We start from the raw sequence: 17,340 nt of genomic DNA, 5'->3' as shown, positions 1-17,340 counted from the left end.
ACCTTGGGCGTGGGGGCCCTTCTGTGCAGAGTTTGCATGTTCTCCCCGTGTCTGTGTGGGTTCTCTCCGGGGTCTCAGGCTTCCTCCCACATTCCAAAGACATGCATGTCAGGTTGATTGGTGACTCTAAATTGCTGTAGGTGTGTAATGAGTGTGACTGGTTGCTTGTCTGTACATGTCGGCCCTGCGATAGTCTGGCGACCTGTCCAGGGTGTACCCCGCCTCTCGCCCAATGACAGCTGGGATTGGCTCCAGCCCCCCCGCAACCCTAACAAGGACAAACGGTTACGGACAATGAATGAATGAATGAATGAATGTTCTGAACGTCCATCACCATGCTTCTTGGAATGTTTTCGCAAGAGAAGTTACATCAATCAATGGAAACACTGTAATCTTGCAACTGTATCTTATTAACATTTTGAAAATTTCACTTCAGTTTTGCACAAATCTCTAACGGAAACCCGCCTGTTGTCTCTTTCTGCATCTGTCTGCATTCTGTCGGCACTCAGGTAAGGTTGAGTCCTATCAGCGTGCCCCACCACCTCAACCTCAGCCACCAAACAAACTAAACAAAAACATGCAATTATTATTGTTTTTGTATAGTACTTGTAAATCACAATCATCATAAATCATAATTGAATGGAAGGCACACAATACCTAAAATTGACTTTCAAATGAAAAAAAAACTGGTTGCCGCCGACAATCACAGCTGAGTGTTGTGTTCAGCTAAAGCGACTGATGAGCATTTTTAATCGGAGTTGTACACGCGCTGCATTCTTTAGGATCTGATTGAAAGGCAAAACACACGCTCATATAGTCAGGATGGAAATTAACAACTTGGTGACATATTGTTTGCTATTCAGAAAACATCAGACTGAGTCAAATGTGTGGACATAAATAAGACGAGGGACACTTAAGCTGCGACGTGAATGTAGCCTTGGACTCGACGCTCTCATCCATCACTTTACAAGTCATTTCTCCATCACACTCTCTTTGTCTCCCCCTCTCCCCCCTTTCTCAGTCACCCTTTTGGTGTGTCTGTCTCTCTCCGTGTCGTTCAGTCGCAGGGATTGGAGGCCCTCGGGGTATTGATTGGGCTCGGCTTAATGCTGTCAGACTGATGGGAGACATGTGATTCACAGACGAGATCTTAGCCCGGGTACACTCAGCCTCCAACCACATGCACACAAATACACACACACACACACGCTCGCACTCACGTACTTCGAAGATCATGCACACACAAATGAGCACACATTATATCATGCACTGATGCACAAAAAGCAAATGCATGCACACACACTTTAACTGGTGCCACACACATGCGCGACTGAGCACATGCCCACACAAACACACACCCTTGGGAGTCCCTCCTGACACCCTCAATCTGTCACAGCTAAAACCCAGAGGACCTTGTCTTGGAGTCAGGAGGGCCGGGACAGTACACTGAGCTCAGCACAGTTTGAGCTAATCAAGACTGGCAATGACAGACTGCCTGCAATGAAAGACTTTTTTTTTTTTACTTTTACATATTTCACAGTTGAGAATATCTAATTTCTTTGGTTGCAGGCATGGAAAAGGGAGTTTGTCCTGGTGATCAAATATGGATTGTGCTTAATCACCCGTTATGGGACTGAGGCAGTAGTCTGAATGGATAGACAGCTTGGGGTTATTCAGCCATGTTTACTGACGATAATTACATGAAAGATAAAGGTTTCTATTATTAATTGCAGTTTAACTGGTTCACATAAAATGCAGGGAAAGACTTCATCATCACAGCAGGTCAGTGCTGTGAGCTATAAGTAGTTGTTTAAGGGTGCAATTTTTTTAAAAAAAGGTAAATTATGGGCTTTAAAGGTTCTGTATGTGACATATGGTTAAATAACATAGCAGCAAACATCAATTTGCTATTTAAAGATTTATTGGAGTAATGGTGTTCTGAGCAGAGTTACCTCTCTGTGTGTTGTATTCCAGCCAAGACTCACTCTGAACTTTTCAAAAATGTCCACTTTGTCAGGGCTTTCAGCGTATGAGGGTGACGCCAAAAGCCACCTTCTGTGTCCAATGTCAAGTCGGCAACTCATGTTATAAAATAATGTTTTTATCAGTGTTAGTATACTCGATTAGCATGCTTTATAGTTAAAAGTTAGCTTTCTTGTTACAGATAATAGAAGCATATATTACAATATACAACTACTAAAAATAAATGACAGCTACTAGGAATGAAATAAGAAATACAGAATTTTTTATTGTCAATTGTTGACACTGTTTCCACGCTTTCCGCCATTCATGCTGCCCTGAAACGTCACACAAACATCAACAACTCGGCAACTTGCACATCATTCAAATTTCCCAATTTTCCTCTCATAATCACGACTTTGGAGGGCCGTTCATGTGCTAGTATTTTGTAAATATCGTATTTCTGAGGAGCATGTGAAGGCAGCAATAGATATTGGGAAGCATAGCGCCCACCCTCTTGTTAACATCATCAGCTCTGTCAGAGCTGTTGGTAGCACTGTTTATGGAGTTAGCACTGTTGGCTGTTACCTACATATTGCCAATGGTGCGAAACAACTCATACACTCTGAATTTCGCCTAGAGCAATTTTAATCCCGTGTTCCTCAAATGGGGCAGTGGGGGTACTCCAAAGTGCCTCTAGAGGTACTTTGATGTACTTCAGGGGGTACATATATGTTTTGTAATGTTAACCTAAAATCTATCAGTCATGCGTTCCAAAAATAATTATTATATTTAGTTCAATAAAAGATGGAAAGATGTTTGATAAATCACGTTTTCAATGCAATTTTTAACTGCCATAAACTGCCAAGAGACGCAGTCACATTCATGTTAATATTCACTGTTACTGGGGAAAAAAGAACTGGCGTCAAGGAAGCCAGTTTTTGTACTGATTGTTTTGTGCTGGTCAGGAGGTACTTGGCTCAAAAAAAGAAAAAAAAAACATTTCACAGGAGGCACATTGTTGAAAAAAAGTTTCAGATCCACTACTTTAATCATTCATAATCACAGGGTTACAGAACAGTGAGGCCAATCATAGAGTATTCAGAACAGCATTAATTTATGATGTCTGTCTTTAATCAAGAGATATGTTTTAATATATCCCCTAATGAGAATGATAGCATTTAGTATAATGGTCTTTATGATGAATTTCCATGATAAACGTAAATAATTGTGAAAGGTGATAGTTGTTTAACTTTATTCCGTAAATGAGTTAAAGCATGAGGCTGCCATTATTCTTCAATGAATAACATAATTTCATTATTATAATAATGCAGCTGCTGTGCTCTGTATGTCCTCATTCATTATACATCTATTATGTATCTCATTCAAAGAAATACATCTGTATGTTTTCCATAACTAGAGTATTCTGTGTTTCTGCTGACATGCAGTGAGGCTTTGCACTTGACTTTGAGCCTGTTATGTCTCTCCATTGTTGCCCTAATAAAATGTACATTTGTCCATTTCCTCACACCAGTACACGGTGTCCTCTGTGACATCTGGATGTTCCCTTTGTGTAAGAGACGAGTAGCTGCCGCTGAGTCCAAAGGCAATAAGCGTTCAGCTAAACAACATCCTCAGCAGTAGGCCTTTTAATTGTCTGCGTGCAGGGTTGGGGGTCAGCGAGACAGATGTGGCAGGAAGAAATCATGTGATGAGTTGACCCCGGAGTTAAATGGTGCCAGTCAACCTTTTAAAATTCGATAAACAAGTCAGTGGGCCTGCGTGGAGATCCATACCCTCATCACAGTGAATTTCCTGCTGCGTAAATGGGTCAATGGCAAAATGTGACCCCTGGCTTTGCTTTTTCTGTTTGGTCCAAGAGGCCGCCTAAAGACAATTCAACTTTAGCTGCGGGCAGCTCCACTAACACCAGTTCTTTTTTTAGTGAATCATTACTAAATTATCCATTTAAAGGATTTAAAATCTATTTTTTTTACTGTCTGTGCTCTTCCCCTGCAATTTATACTAAAATAGGTTGCAGATGTAAGTTTATGGTATGGCATATATATATATATATATATATATATATATATATATATATATATATATATATATATATATATATATATATATATATATATATATATATAAAGATAAATATATATATATTAAGATAAGATATTTAATGATTATTTTCTTTCTTATTTTTCTTTCTTCTTTCTTTTACTCTTTCTTTTTTTCAGATAATTTTCGTTTTTACAAATTCTTGGGCCATGTTTTGTTAAGCTGCTGGTTGCCTCTTTCCGTGTTTTTGATAAAAATCAAACGAATTTCTCAGGTTTTAAAGGGTGAAAAAAACAACAACACTAACCTTGAGATGATGGAACTAGAGGGGCTGAAATGCTAACTTATGTCTGGGTTTTAAAACTCATTCCTGGAGCACTCTGTTGGGCCTCATTTACTTTATGTTTTAAAAATGGAACATGGCAATGCAAATAATCCAAACAGAGTCTGGTGTGCATAGATCATGCCACAAATTCCACATTTTCTGTATAGCCTCGTTGCATTTTTGCATGGCTCTGGTGAGAAACGGCTTTTAGCCTTGACAGTATAATGCTCGCCATGACATCACTCTTGAAATATTACTTCTTCTAGGTCATAATTAGTTTACTATTACCCAGCATGCACAATCTGACAGTGCAACATGGATCTTCGGAAAACATGTGATTGACTCCCATATCTTTCCCAATACCTTCAATATTTCACCTCGCCATGTCCTATTAGTGCTAGAAAATGATGACTCCATTGGTTAAATTTGGCTCCGGCCCCTCTCTCCTTGACTCACTAAATGAGCCGAGTGAAGGATGTTGTGCTCTTCTGCATAAACGCTCGCAGCAAAATAGAGTTTATTAAGACCCATAAAAAACAACATTAAAATTCACAACCAAGGGAGCGTCGCCTGACCCCTGGAGAATGATAAATTAGCTTGTGTTGCTCTAGCAAAACGACCATTTTATACCTTCATCTTCCCCCCGGAGCCGACTCCCCTTCAGTGTGGAAACACCGCAGAGGGGCCCCTGGTCTGAGAGGGCTTTGGCAGCACAGAAACATTTTCGGATGATATCATTCCGCCTGCCTCCTTCCTCATAGGAAATCACTCAGCGTTGTGAATGACATTTAATTCAGCTGCATGTCTGCTCTTTACATTCATCGGTGTCAAGTGGGTGCCGGGTGGTGCCGCGATGCACATACCTTCATCTAAGCAGGTCTGAATTTGACATTGAAGAGTCTGTTGTAATAATAGTGAGCAAGGGGCAAGAAAATAAAAGTAAGAAATCACTCCTGAAATCTCTGCGGTCGATACGAGCTGCTGCTTAGGGCTCAGTCCATTGATACTTCTGATTGTATTCTGCTTTTCACTTACCGCGGATGAAGTGTTTTCTACGGCCGGTGCTGCTCTGCTTATCTGGGACAGCTTGTAATTGTTGAGTGCAGCCACCTCCTCATTGTTAGTTTGAGGGATGGTACAACAGATTTCATGTGACAGCGACACTTCCATTTCCCTCAGGGCAACACGTGCGGGTGTCGAAGAGAAGAGATGAAAGAAAATGTTAAAAAAAAGTTGGGTGAATATGAAGTTGTAGCTTTCTGCAGCATAGACCATGTTCTCTTCGCATGTATGAAGCTGCTGCCCTGGTCGTGCCTCCCTTTAATGATGACTCGCCTGCTAACCCAAGTCCCTTGTGAGTCATCAGCGGCAACTCATTAGCACTATGCTAAGCTAATGGATCAGTAAATGGATTTTTATGTGGGCATAAATGCTAATTCGCTACACTGCGACGCTGTTCGACGACGCTGTGTTTAGCAAGTCGGTGTGAGCCTCGGGGGTGTGTTTGTGTCTCATTAGGCTCGGCCAGGGATCTATTGTGGATGTGGAGGACTCACAACAGCAACACAATGACAAAAGGCCCTGTAGTGCTCAAACACTTGTCCATCCCGCATCTGAAGGTTTTATCAAAGAGGGGAAAGATTTCCCACAAGTGCAGACACAATGACTTTAAAACAGTGAGAGCGGAATGGATGGAGCGTCAGGTGTTATTATGTTGCAGGATGGATGTTGGCTATCTGGGATTGACACTGACACAAACTGAAGCTCCTGGATAAAACTTGAGAAGGCGTGTAGCCCAGAAATAAAGCTCACATCATACAGATGTAGTGACTTGTAGGTGCCTCTGTGCTCTAACACCACCATTTACCATGTGTCTGTCCACCCACAACCTCAAATTCACATCCACACACTCTTTTATTCATTAGTTACTGGACACATTCCCATTTGCATGCTAATCTGTAAATATAATCATATTTATTCCACTAATTCTCTGGGCATAGTCTGTGTAGGGACGTGTTTTACCATTAAAAATATTACACAAAGCCCATATCTACTATAACTAGGGTGAAGTCAGGTAATTTGGGACACTTATTAGTAGATTGCCAAGAAAACCACCTAGAACTCTGAAAACCACCTTAATCCTGTGGGCCCGCTTTGAATATTGCACACACTATAGGAGTCGGGGTGGTTGGGGTGTGACTTTTTTATTAGAAATAAATGTAAAATACTACCTTTTCAAGTTGTATGTCCCTCATCTAAGCCACAATTAAAAACACAAGTCCCTCCCCAGTGCTTACTTTTCTTTTCCTTTCCCATTTTGCAGAACCCCTTTCCCCTCATAAACAGTCCCTATCTCTAACCACGAGGGAGGATGGCACAGCGACTAGGAGAATGCTCAGAACGCCAGTTAAAGTCCAACTAAGGTGTTAACATTATGGAATAGCTCGACTTCCAGTCACATTATTTGGGTGTGTTAGTTCAATTTCGACAAATTCAGTTCAATCCAATTTCAGTCGGCTTAACATTTTTAATAAAATTCCAGTTTTAGCCGGACTAGCACAATAATTCCACTTCTTCAAACATCATGTAAACTGCTTTATGTAAAGAACATTTGTAACAAGAATGCAATAACATGTTTGGTAACGAGCCCAAGATGTAAAATCTTATTTGTTTGATGGCTCAAATGACCTGACTTCACCCTACATTCTCATGCTATTCTGGTTTCTGCCCTCATTTTGGAAAAATCAATTTTCCAACACAAGTTGTTTACACAGCTAATGAAAATGAATATTGCAATAATATTCACGTTTACATGCAGCCGTGCATACTCCGATTAACCTGCCCTCACTTGTTGTTTATCACATCAAACCATAAAAGAGGCTAGAGCTGCTTGTTCCGTTTCGCATCTTTGCATCAAAATAGGTTTGTTTTTTTTCAAGGTTTTCCATCAGTAGCAGACCTGTTAAGCCGATAAATGCAGTCTCCCTCTTTTATTCCACCCACCACCTTCTTGAAAGGTCAGTGTTTTGATATTTGTGCTTGTGCAAAAAATCCTGTTAATATCCAAGTCTTTCATAATGTTTAACCTGAATGTGAGTTTTTCTTTTTGGGCATGCATCTCCACTCCAGCCCTCAAACTGCTGGTTTCCATGACAAAGCACAGAGCCGACTGTAAACAGGCAGGAGGCCATGTGCTGCACACTGCAGTAGAAACATCAGCTGAGATGCACATTCTGAATGTGCTGTATCCAAAGATTACGCCTAAAACCCAAAAAATGTTTGCATATCTCACATGTCTACGATCGGAGTTATGGCCAGCTACAAAAAGCCTGTGTGTTATCCTGGAAAGTCGCTGTAGCCTTGAGCAACATGCAAAGAAAGTAGTCCACTTGTGTTTTTATCAACTGAGGAATATCTCTAAAATTAGATCAGTTCTGTCCTTCAGTAACACAGAAAACGCCTTGTAGAGCTCTGCTGTACTGTTAATATAGGCTTCTTTTATAATTACATTTTATTTATTGTAAAATAATTTTTTTTCATATTAAAACATGTATTACAAGCTAAGTGCCGGTGTGTTTCTTTGCACCACCTCTTTTTCTATTCTTCTGTCAGTCTGTCACGTCGTGCATGACAGGTTCAGCAAAGTGCCCCTCAGTGCGTCTAGTACGCACTGCAATCCATGGTAATGCAACGTGTAGATGCTGATCACCGCTCTCTGTTGAATGTTACACACATCTCTCACAGTGCTGGGGAGGGAGAAGTAAATCCTGCCAACCACGTCACCTTGCAGGCCCACTTTCTCTTTCTGCTGTTTTCTGTCCCTCTCTCGCCTGCACTCTCTCTTTATTGTTACATCAACCCCCCTCTTGAATCTGTCAATTACAACTTCCGCCAAAGATCCATTTAAGCACGAAAGTTCACGACAGTTAATTATAATAATTATAATAATAATAATAATAATAATAATAATAATAATAATAATAATAATAATAATAATAATCAAACATTAAACTGGCGAGAATCTAACCCGATTCAAGCACGAGAGAATAGTGAGAAATTACAGCCCAGCTCAGCCTGAACCCGGAGGGTCAGTTCAGGCTCAATCGATTTAGAGTTCCAATGTCTTGAACACTTGCCTAAACAATTGAGCTACGAAACAACCCCAAATTATTCAAAATTCAGCAGCTAGATTTTTGACCAAACCACACCAATTTGAGCTTCACTGGCTTCCACAAGCCATTGTAAAGTGCTTTAAATAACATACCAGGCTCTTAAAAAAAGCTGCAGCATGTAGCAGAGCTCCTCACACCGTACCGTCCAAACAGGTCCTTAGGTTTGCTAGTCTATGTCCTCTGACTATTCCAGGGTCCAGGTTAAAAACTTTTTTGCATGAAATGTTAAACTTAAACTGTAATTTTTTGATTGATTTGATTTGATTAATGTGTGGATCCTGAGAGAACAGTGACGTTACGGCCGCACTTCCAGCATGCGTAACAATGGCGGACTACTGAGTTTATTAACACTCCTCCAGCAAAGTGTAGACTTGTTGCACCACTACTGTGATCAGAGCGGTTTGTTTATACTCACTGCCCTGTAGAACGCCTTTAGCTATTGGCGCATGGTGTTCTTCTGTAGTGTGTCATCACAAAATTACACTGCCAACTGCTGGCCTGCCATGCACACTGCAGCAGTTTTGGTTGTTTTTGCAGATCCATGTGTACGAAGACTGTTTTCACAATGGTATCATATGAATATGAGATTTTATTTTTTTAAAACACAAAGGACAGACTTTGACGTATTTGGTAGGCCGTTCTCGTCTGGCCTAAAGGTGATGGAGCCTCTCTGATGCTGTCTCCTCAGCTCTAAAACAACCTCCCAATGAGCATCAGATCAGTGGTTCTCGCTTTTTAATCTCGTCTCAAAACCGTGTCTTCCAGAAAGGTTTTTCCTAATACCTGATAAACTACTGTTATGTATGTGCATACATGTATAAATGTATTGATATGGATATGCATTTGTTTCACTAATATGTTGGGGTTTTTTTTGTATTTTCTTCACCTTGAAATGTCCTTTTGGCTTGAAAAAAACTCTATAAATGAAAAAAAACCTATGGGTAGTGCATCATAAGACCTCTATAAGCCTTTATAACCTATAATGTTTTCTAAAAGTGCTCATTAAGGCATTACATATGAAAATAATGACTTGGCCAAGCATCACAATTACTCATGCTAAATAACTGTATTTCCATTATAGATAATAAGGTCTGATGAATGTTACAGTTCCGTCTGTAATCAGGATACACAGAGTGCGATTGTAGTTTGCCATAATAGCTACACAGCAGCTCACTGTCTGCTCCTGGGAAAGAAAAGGTTTTTTTCTGTGTTGCACCGTAGATGGCAGGTGGCCGGATACCACCTTCGTACCATTTGTTGATCCTGACAGCAACCCACATTCAAAACCCTGAGACAGCAAGACAGACATTTGGAAGTGGAAGGGAGCAGCAGCAGGGCCTCGTTGAAAGAACTTCTCTAACTGAGTGGGAGTTGAGTGGGAACACTGGCTCGGCAGCAACCACAGAAACCACACGTCTCCGAGTTTCTGCAGCCAACTGGAGCACATCATATTCTTGATGATGCTGCATGTTGGGCTGTTTTCACCATTTTCACCTTACAGCAAATATTTCCATTTCTTATTACATTTTATTATGTAAAGACACTGTGGCAAGGAGAGAAAACACAATAATGGTTATAGGAAGCATGGTAACACTTTATTTTACGGGCCTGTTATTAATTATTTCTTTAAGGTTCCCTGAAACTGGCTCTGTAATTTGGTACCAAATGCAGGTAAAGAGTAGAGAAAAGAAAAGAGAGTTCTGAAACAGTCGCTGGAGTTTAGTTGGCTGTGTTGACTTTATCATCACTTCTTGGTTTCAAGAGGGATTTCTTTGAAAGATGATTAATTTAAACCAAAGAAAAAAACATATTAATCATTCTTTTATTATTGAAAGCATCACTCTCCACATAGACAGGATTATATGCTTTCATGTAGACTAATTGCAAAGGTTATGCGATGTTAACAGTTAATTACAAATGATAAATTATCAATCTTTCAATTTGTTTTACCTGTAATTTTTTCCTAAAAGAAAAAAAGAAAACTATGGACTTATAAAATTAAGCGTTACAAAAAGCGCCATGATGTTCATAAAACTTAACAACATTTAATGCAAATTGAGTCAAGCAGTTATGAGCAGCTATGACTTTGTCGAATATTAAAGTCATTGTAATATATTTTATTAAATGGCAATGGTGAGCAATTTTTAAAATAACTGCACAGGTCTAAAATGGCACCCTCATCACTTTCCTAAATAATTAGGCTACTTATAGATGGAGAGCTGCTGTTTTCAGTGGTTTCACATCCTCCAATATTCACATTCCACTGTCTGAATAAATATTAGCAATTGTGATCATAATCATAAACAAACGTAACTGACAGCCATTTTTATTAATACAACCGGTTCTAGTTTTTTTGTATACTGCAGATCTGTGTGTGGTTTGTCCAAGTGGTGTTGCTGTACTTCAACAGAAACCGTTGCTTTACTGCTGTGGGTACAGTCCTTGTAAAACACTGTAATGTCTCTTTATTTCATAACTTTTCAACTGTAAGTAGAAAGTGGAAAACTAGAATGTAATTACGTAGGCCGTATCACTGTCAGGAATGAGTCATAAAACCTGGAAACGATTTAGCATTTCAGTTCCCTTGTCTCAAAGTCGATGTTTTTTTTAAATGGGTTTTTGGTTAAAGGCCCTAAATAAGGTCTGTGGTTAACGCAAGCTGAAGAGACTTTCACGTTTTGTGCTACGACATAAAATACGCCAGTAAATACCCCACTTGTGAACTTTGAATTCAAAATTTCAATTTGTGCAGTTTGAGGATTAATGGAAACTCGCCTTTTGTGTGTTATATTTCTTATACCTGCACTTTGTTTGTTATTATTTAATAACTGCACACCCGATTGTGGATTATCCCTCACTTGAAGGCATGCGGCAACTTTTGCAAAGTAATAACACTCCGCCATTATAATGCATTATGCAGTAGTCTGCATCATAATACATCATACACATGGGCTTACCCAGTTTCATTTTAGTCTTCACAAGCAAACTTTGTTCTTTTTTATTGTTCCCGTTTGTCTCCGGGACTGTTGCTGTGTCCCTGTTTGGGAAATAATTGGACCATAGTATTGTAGTTTTCAAGTAAAGCCTCTTTCAAAACAAGGACAGTGTGAAATAAAAGTATAAAATATTTATATAGAGACATTTGAGGCCCACAGAAGGCATTTATAGTCCTGACAATTTAAGGACACTCCCTCAGCTTGGGGCCAGAGACAATCCTTCCACCACTCTGCACCAGAGCTTGAAACTCAGCAGCTCAGTGCTAGAACTCAGAGAATATAGTTAGATTATCTGTGCTGGTATAAATGCCCACTTACTGTCAGATACTGACATTTGTAGACCACTTTACGGATAGAAATCTAAATAATCCTTGTTTCTGTCCCTATTTAGATTTTCACCAAAATCCAGATCTTCCCTGCCGCCGCCGCCGCCCTGCTGGGAGCGACTGCAGCGGCTCTTCCTGCATCGACTGTGACTCAAATCAAAGGGACAATTTATTTACGGTGAGTGCGAACCAAAGAAGCGATAAATAAAGGCAGCATGAAATCAAAGGTATGGGATCAGGTGGAAATTGGCGTTTTCTCACTACACAGACCACTGTTGACCTGGAAAACACTCACACACACACACCAGATACACACTCCGCAGCTCCCGGGAGCGGACGCTCTCTTTATATCCTCAAATGCATACATTAAGATGGAGATGTACAGGGTTTTTTAGTACAAAGAAATGAAAAAAACAGGGGGTGGACACAATAACAGGAACACCTGTGCAATATTATGCAATCTATTGCAATCACCCTGCAACAAATATGTCATAATTATTACGTTTTATCTTAGGCTGTGTTTTTGAGATATCTTCCGATGTTCGTGTCATCGCATCCACCACTTGTACTTCTCTCTGAAGAATGCCTCTTGTGCTCCTCCTTTTCTTTCTTGGAATGAGACCCACAGAACATAAAGTACATTAATTGAATATATATATATATATATATATACATAATTTCAAATATATCAAGCATCTGAAATCAGCAAACAGCACGTCCAGCTGGCCAAAACATTTCATATCAAAATATAGTCGATTTAGACAAGGATTCTGAATACATTTAATCACGCATGAATCGATTTTAATTACAGAATTTAACTTATGTGACACACTGCGGATCTGTCTCATAGTTTCAATAATATACCCCCCCCCCCCCCGATATAAATATCTCTATGTGCTAAAGAAAAGACACGAAAGAAAAGAAAAACCCAGGATTCATCCGTGAAGAGTCAAATGAGATCCAACATCTGTAAAATCACAAATGCTTCTCTTGCCAGATGGTGAGCTCTGGTCTGGGCGTGTCCCAAAAATATACAAGAGTATGAATAATGCATTGGATATGACTTATTTCACAGTGTATTGCAAACATGCGCACGCGCGCACACACACACACACACACACACACACACACACACACACACACACACACACACACACACACACACACACGGTATCGACCATTAAAATGAGCCAGGGGTCCACATCTGCTAAATGCTCCCAGTGGTGTGTACAAGATGTGTGAGGTTCATTGACAAAAACTACTCTTCTAGTCTATGTTGGCACCACATGAAAAACATAAGTTATAAGCTAGGTCGTCCAAATTTTCCACATTTCATCACCTTCAGACATTGAGTAAAGACAGTCAGCTTGTCTCTGTCGTCTCCTCTGTGACGTTCCCATTGACTTTCTTGCTTTTTTCACAACGTCCGCCCCTGTGTATGCAGAGATTTTGGAGGTGTACAGTTTCACCCAGCCAAATGAGAGATAGAATCCAATGGACCCTCTATAAAGTCTTTAGCAGCGAGCTGTCATTAAAGAAACTTGGCTGGAATATAACCCTGGACGGCTTCATAGCGGGGATAGTAAAGAAGATGAAGGGGGCTGACTTCTGAAAGACCTTCTGACAAGTCTAAATCAAGCCACAAAGGTACAAAAAATCTTCAAGGAGCCTCCCCCTGCAGACCTGATGTTGGATAACAAGGACAAAAAGAAAAACGCTAATGTTCTTCAGTGAATATTCCACTGCCCTGTTCCTCACAGGGATTTTGTTGGATGAAGATTCAATGCCGATGGTGTACCATGCTGCTCACTCGAGACTTCTCACAGTTCTCAGAAGTGTCTGCCGAGAGTCTTTCACTGTGGAGCTCGCAGAAGCTCTGGATTATTATTATTATTTTTTTTTTTTTTTAACTGAAGGTCAAACCTGGTGTAAAGTTTGGGAGTCTCGTTGGTGAATGGACACAATGTTCTGGTGAAGTGACTGGCCTCAGTTCCTTTTGTAGCATGGATGTCTTTGAACCTGCAGAGGAGTGGAGGAGAAAGGATGAGGTTAAAAAAAAACAAGACAGCTTTTTTTCTTAGCCTCTTTCAGACATGCGCCTAGTTACATAATTGTGCCAACAGTTTAACATGTCTAAATAAGGGTCAGAGTCACTTTTGTGAAAAAGTCCTGATGATTATCTTATCAAGTCAAACATAACTAACATTTTACGTAAGACAATATAGAATTGGATACCACCATATTAACATAAAAGCAACACACAACAAGGTAATATATTTACAGACATTAAGGGAAATCTTAACCATCGAAATTACTATATGTATACAGAGTACTCACTGCCTGATGTGATGAATTCACAAAGACAGGTTATTCACACATGCCTCCACACTGAATGAAGAATCCAAAAACTGAACAAATTGGGGTCCATGTTTAACAACAACAAACACTATATCAAAACATCCGTTTACAAACTCTATATCTCTATAATCTCTGTAACTCTCTGTAATGTTGTGCAACTCGTGCAGAATGTCCAAATCTCATTCATTCAATTGAATGCTTAGTGCTTGCAACACGTTCTTATCCTAAGTTGTCATTTTGCCGCTTTGTCAGTGGACTTCAACGTCTACTTTTAATGCTCTAGGTATTCTCTTGCATCTGCTGTTGATGTTGTGGATGATGCTGTAGATGCTGCAACTAACGCTGGGATGTCAACATTAGCACGTGGTTAGGTTTAGGCTACAAAGGCACATGGTTAGGTTAAAAAAAAGAACATGGTTTAGCTCTACATTCCTTCAGGAAGTGTACACCGGGCTCCTAAGTGAAAGTCCGGGGTTTGTTTGACCTATCCACCACCTCTTCTGCCTGTCCTAAAGGGACCCTCAGGTTCTTTATATTACGCCATTACTGTTAGCATTTCAACCTGATGCCATCCAGCAGCATATTATACAGTCACACCAGGTGCCGTCGGGCTGTCCAGTGGCGTATCAGAACACTCGGCATGTATCGTACTGCCATGAAAGGTTGCTTTTGGTGTTGGTATCTTATAGCACAATCACTGAGAAAGCAGCAATATTTGATGACGTCTGAATGAGAATCAGCTAGTACTTCCCAAACAGACAGCTCTGTCTGACAGAGAACTGTCTATGAAACTTATTTATGTAGTCTTTTAAGCTAGACTCCATTGACAAAAACAGTAATTTTACCTTTCTGAACATCGGAGCTGCTGGTCTCACACTGCTTCAATCAGTTAGTTTGACTTTGACTTTGGCATTTTTAAGGGTTTGTTCAGCTTCACTAATGTCACACAATAACACAAAGTATAAATAAAGTGAGCGGTAGATCAGTAGCTCCCGGGTTCAACAAGGTAAAATGAATGTATCTGTGAATGGAGTCTGGCTTTGAGAAGAGCATTGATAAGTTTCACTTTTAGTTCAGCTTCCCGTCAAAAAGGGCTGTCTGTTTGGGAAGTGCTGAGCACACAACTGATAAATAAGACTTGGAATATACTGCGCAAGTTGTGTGTTTTTACAAATTCATTATAACACAGGGTGAGTAACTAATATAGAAATGGTCATTTGGGAGGTGAAGTATTTCTTTAAATGTACATTCTGCCTTGTATTAAATTATCTTATTAAAAAACCTTAAATGCAAAGAAAACAAAAATCCACCATAAGAAAGGCTTTCCAGCTGTGCTCTGCTTCACTGCACAGTGAAGCAGAGCACCTCAACTTTTTGGATAGTTTATTCCCTGTTTTTTTATAGACATTGATTGCCTTCTTGTACAACAGAGCCACCCGTAATGTGTCAAATTATTGTCACATCCACTAAGTGTTTTCTTCATTTGTTTCCTTTTTTTCAACCATCAATTCAGTTAAATAGCCCACCCCCCCCACCCCCAAAAAAAAAGAATGAGCCAGTCTTAAGCTGTTGAGGGTATTATTGTTTTTTTTTGTTTTTTTTACCATTACAATTTTGGAGAAGAAAAAAAACAATAACACAGTAATAATAAGACCAACACCCCCTCCCTGTATTTTCAATTTCCATCTGAGCAGGCTCTTTACATACAGCATGTGAGACAATTAAGAATTAAATGAAAGCCCAAAATTAATGTCTTGTTGTTCTCTGCTCTTGCACTGTTGGATATTTACAAAGAGAGTTCTACTTTTGGCACATTTCAACTTTATTTTATCTAATAAATGAAGGAATTATTAACAAATATTACAAGAGGGGGTGGTATGAGTGTTTCTTGCACTCACAGTGGTCAGTAATGTGAACAAAAAACCCATTCTTTGATATTAATTTTTAACTCACTGCTATTTATTGGGGTCCCAGGGTACCAAAAATGGAGCTAGCATTGTGGCCTTTTTCCAAAAGTGTTCTGAATAATGCTGAACATTTCCATAATGGACACGTTTGATTGACAAAAAAGCATTACTGAAACAGATAAAATAAGTTTACGAATCAGAAGTCTGAAAGGGGCTTTATATGAGCTTTGACAAAGCAAATTTTATAAATGACTGGTCCAAATGTGTATGTACTAATATATTCCTCTCCACATGGAATACATTTCACCTCCGATGAAATTCTGAAGCTAATGACTTAATTTAGCCAATCATTTGATCAAGGAACCCATTTGAATGATAATAGAACTCAGCCATGAATATGTTATATGGATAAATCCATAAATGTTAATACATAAATGATTCACGGTGACAGTGGACAAATGTGACGCCCAGGACTGCCCATATAAATCATTCAGACACTTAAATATGAGTTGGCAAATCCACACAGAATTGCACAAATTCCCAGGGCTGGCAAATAAATATTTATGATGCCCCCAATTCCCCTTTTCTCCCTGTCCTTGGTAATTGTGCGTGATTCATTTTGTTTTCTCGGTGGAAGAGGGAAAATCAATCTTAGAATATTGGCTAGGAGACATAAAGCATGCAGATTCCAAATGCCTGTGGTTTTGCAGAATAGAAAGCTTTGCAGATACTCAGTCAATGTTCTTGGGAGTTTAAATCTTTAGATTTCCTCGTGTTTTAGAGAGAAGAAAAATGTTTGCGGAAGTTAACCTGCCAGCGCAGCCAGGCTCCTAACTCCAGCTTACCTGCCGACTTTTAATCTCCACTCGGAGGGATGTGAGGCAGGCAATCAAGTCTTCTCTAACCAGGGCATTTAGAAAAGGAATTTTAAAATGTAGGTTTATCTTTTGGTTATTGCCTTTGTCAAGAACATCCTTCCATTCATTATCAGTTTTCTACCTTTGTCCTAAAAGAAGGCCCGGGCACTTGAAGTAGCCGCTCCCTTTGATGTAACCACAGTGGGGCTTTTTAGTTTCCATCATTATGCATTTCAAAACTTCCAATAACCCCCTTTGATTTCCTTTTTTTGCAACATCAAAGTGACTGCATCCGGAGAAATGTTGAACTCCATTGTGTCTTCTGGATGATCTTTATCCAAGCTCAGTGGTAAAGAGCAGGACTGAAAAATACATG

General features: G+C 39.7%; 1 protein-coding gene and 1 long non-coding RNA gene across 4 annotated transcripts in view; one reads left to right on the top strand and one right to left on the bottom strand.

Annotated features, from left to right (window-relative positions):
* LOC148188779 (uncharacterized) overlaps nucleotides 1-17,340 on the top strand; it is a 123,914-nt gene that overhangs the window by 32,082 nt on the left and 74,492 nt on the right. For both annotated transcript variants that reach the window (XR_015777565.1, XR_015777564.1), the window contains exon 2: nucleotides 11,908-12,020. This is a non-coding gene — a long non-coding RNA (uncharacterized LOC148188779). The remainder of the gene's footprint in view (nucleotides 1-11,907; nucleotides 12,021-17,340) is intronic.
* Nucleotides 12,163-17,340, bottom strand: part of tafa5l (TAFA chemokine like family member 5, like) — a 71,791-nt gene continuing 66,613 nt past the window's right edge. For both annotated transcript variants that reach the window (XM_042492143.2, XM_042492142.2), the window contains exon 5: nucleotides 12,163-13,861. The gene's annotated coding sequence lies outside the window, so the exon portion shown is untranslated. The remainder of the gene's footprint in view (nucleotides 13,862-17,340) is intronic.

Source organism: Plectropomus leopardus, chromosome 9 (genome assembly GCF_026936395.1).
Source record: "Plectropomus leopardus strain MGB_pleo_1.0 chromosome 9, ASM2693639v1, whole genome shotgun sequence".
NCBI lineage: Eukaryota > Metazoa > Chordata > Actinopteri > Perciformes > Serranidae > Plectropomus > Plectropomus leopardus.
The sequence above is the reverse complement of the archived record's forward strand: the minus strand, read 5'-3'. Positions and strand labels throughout refer to the sequence as shown.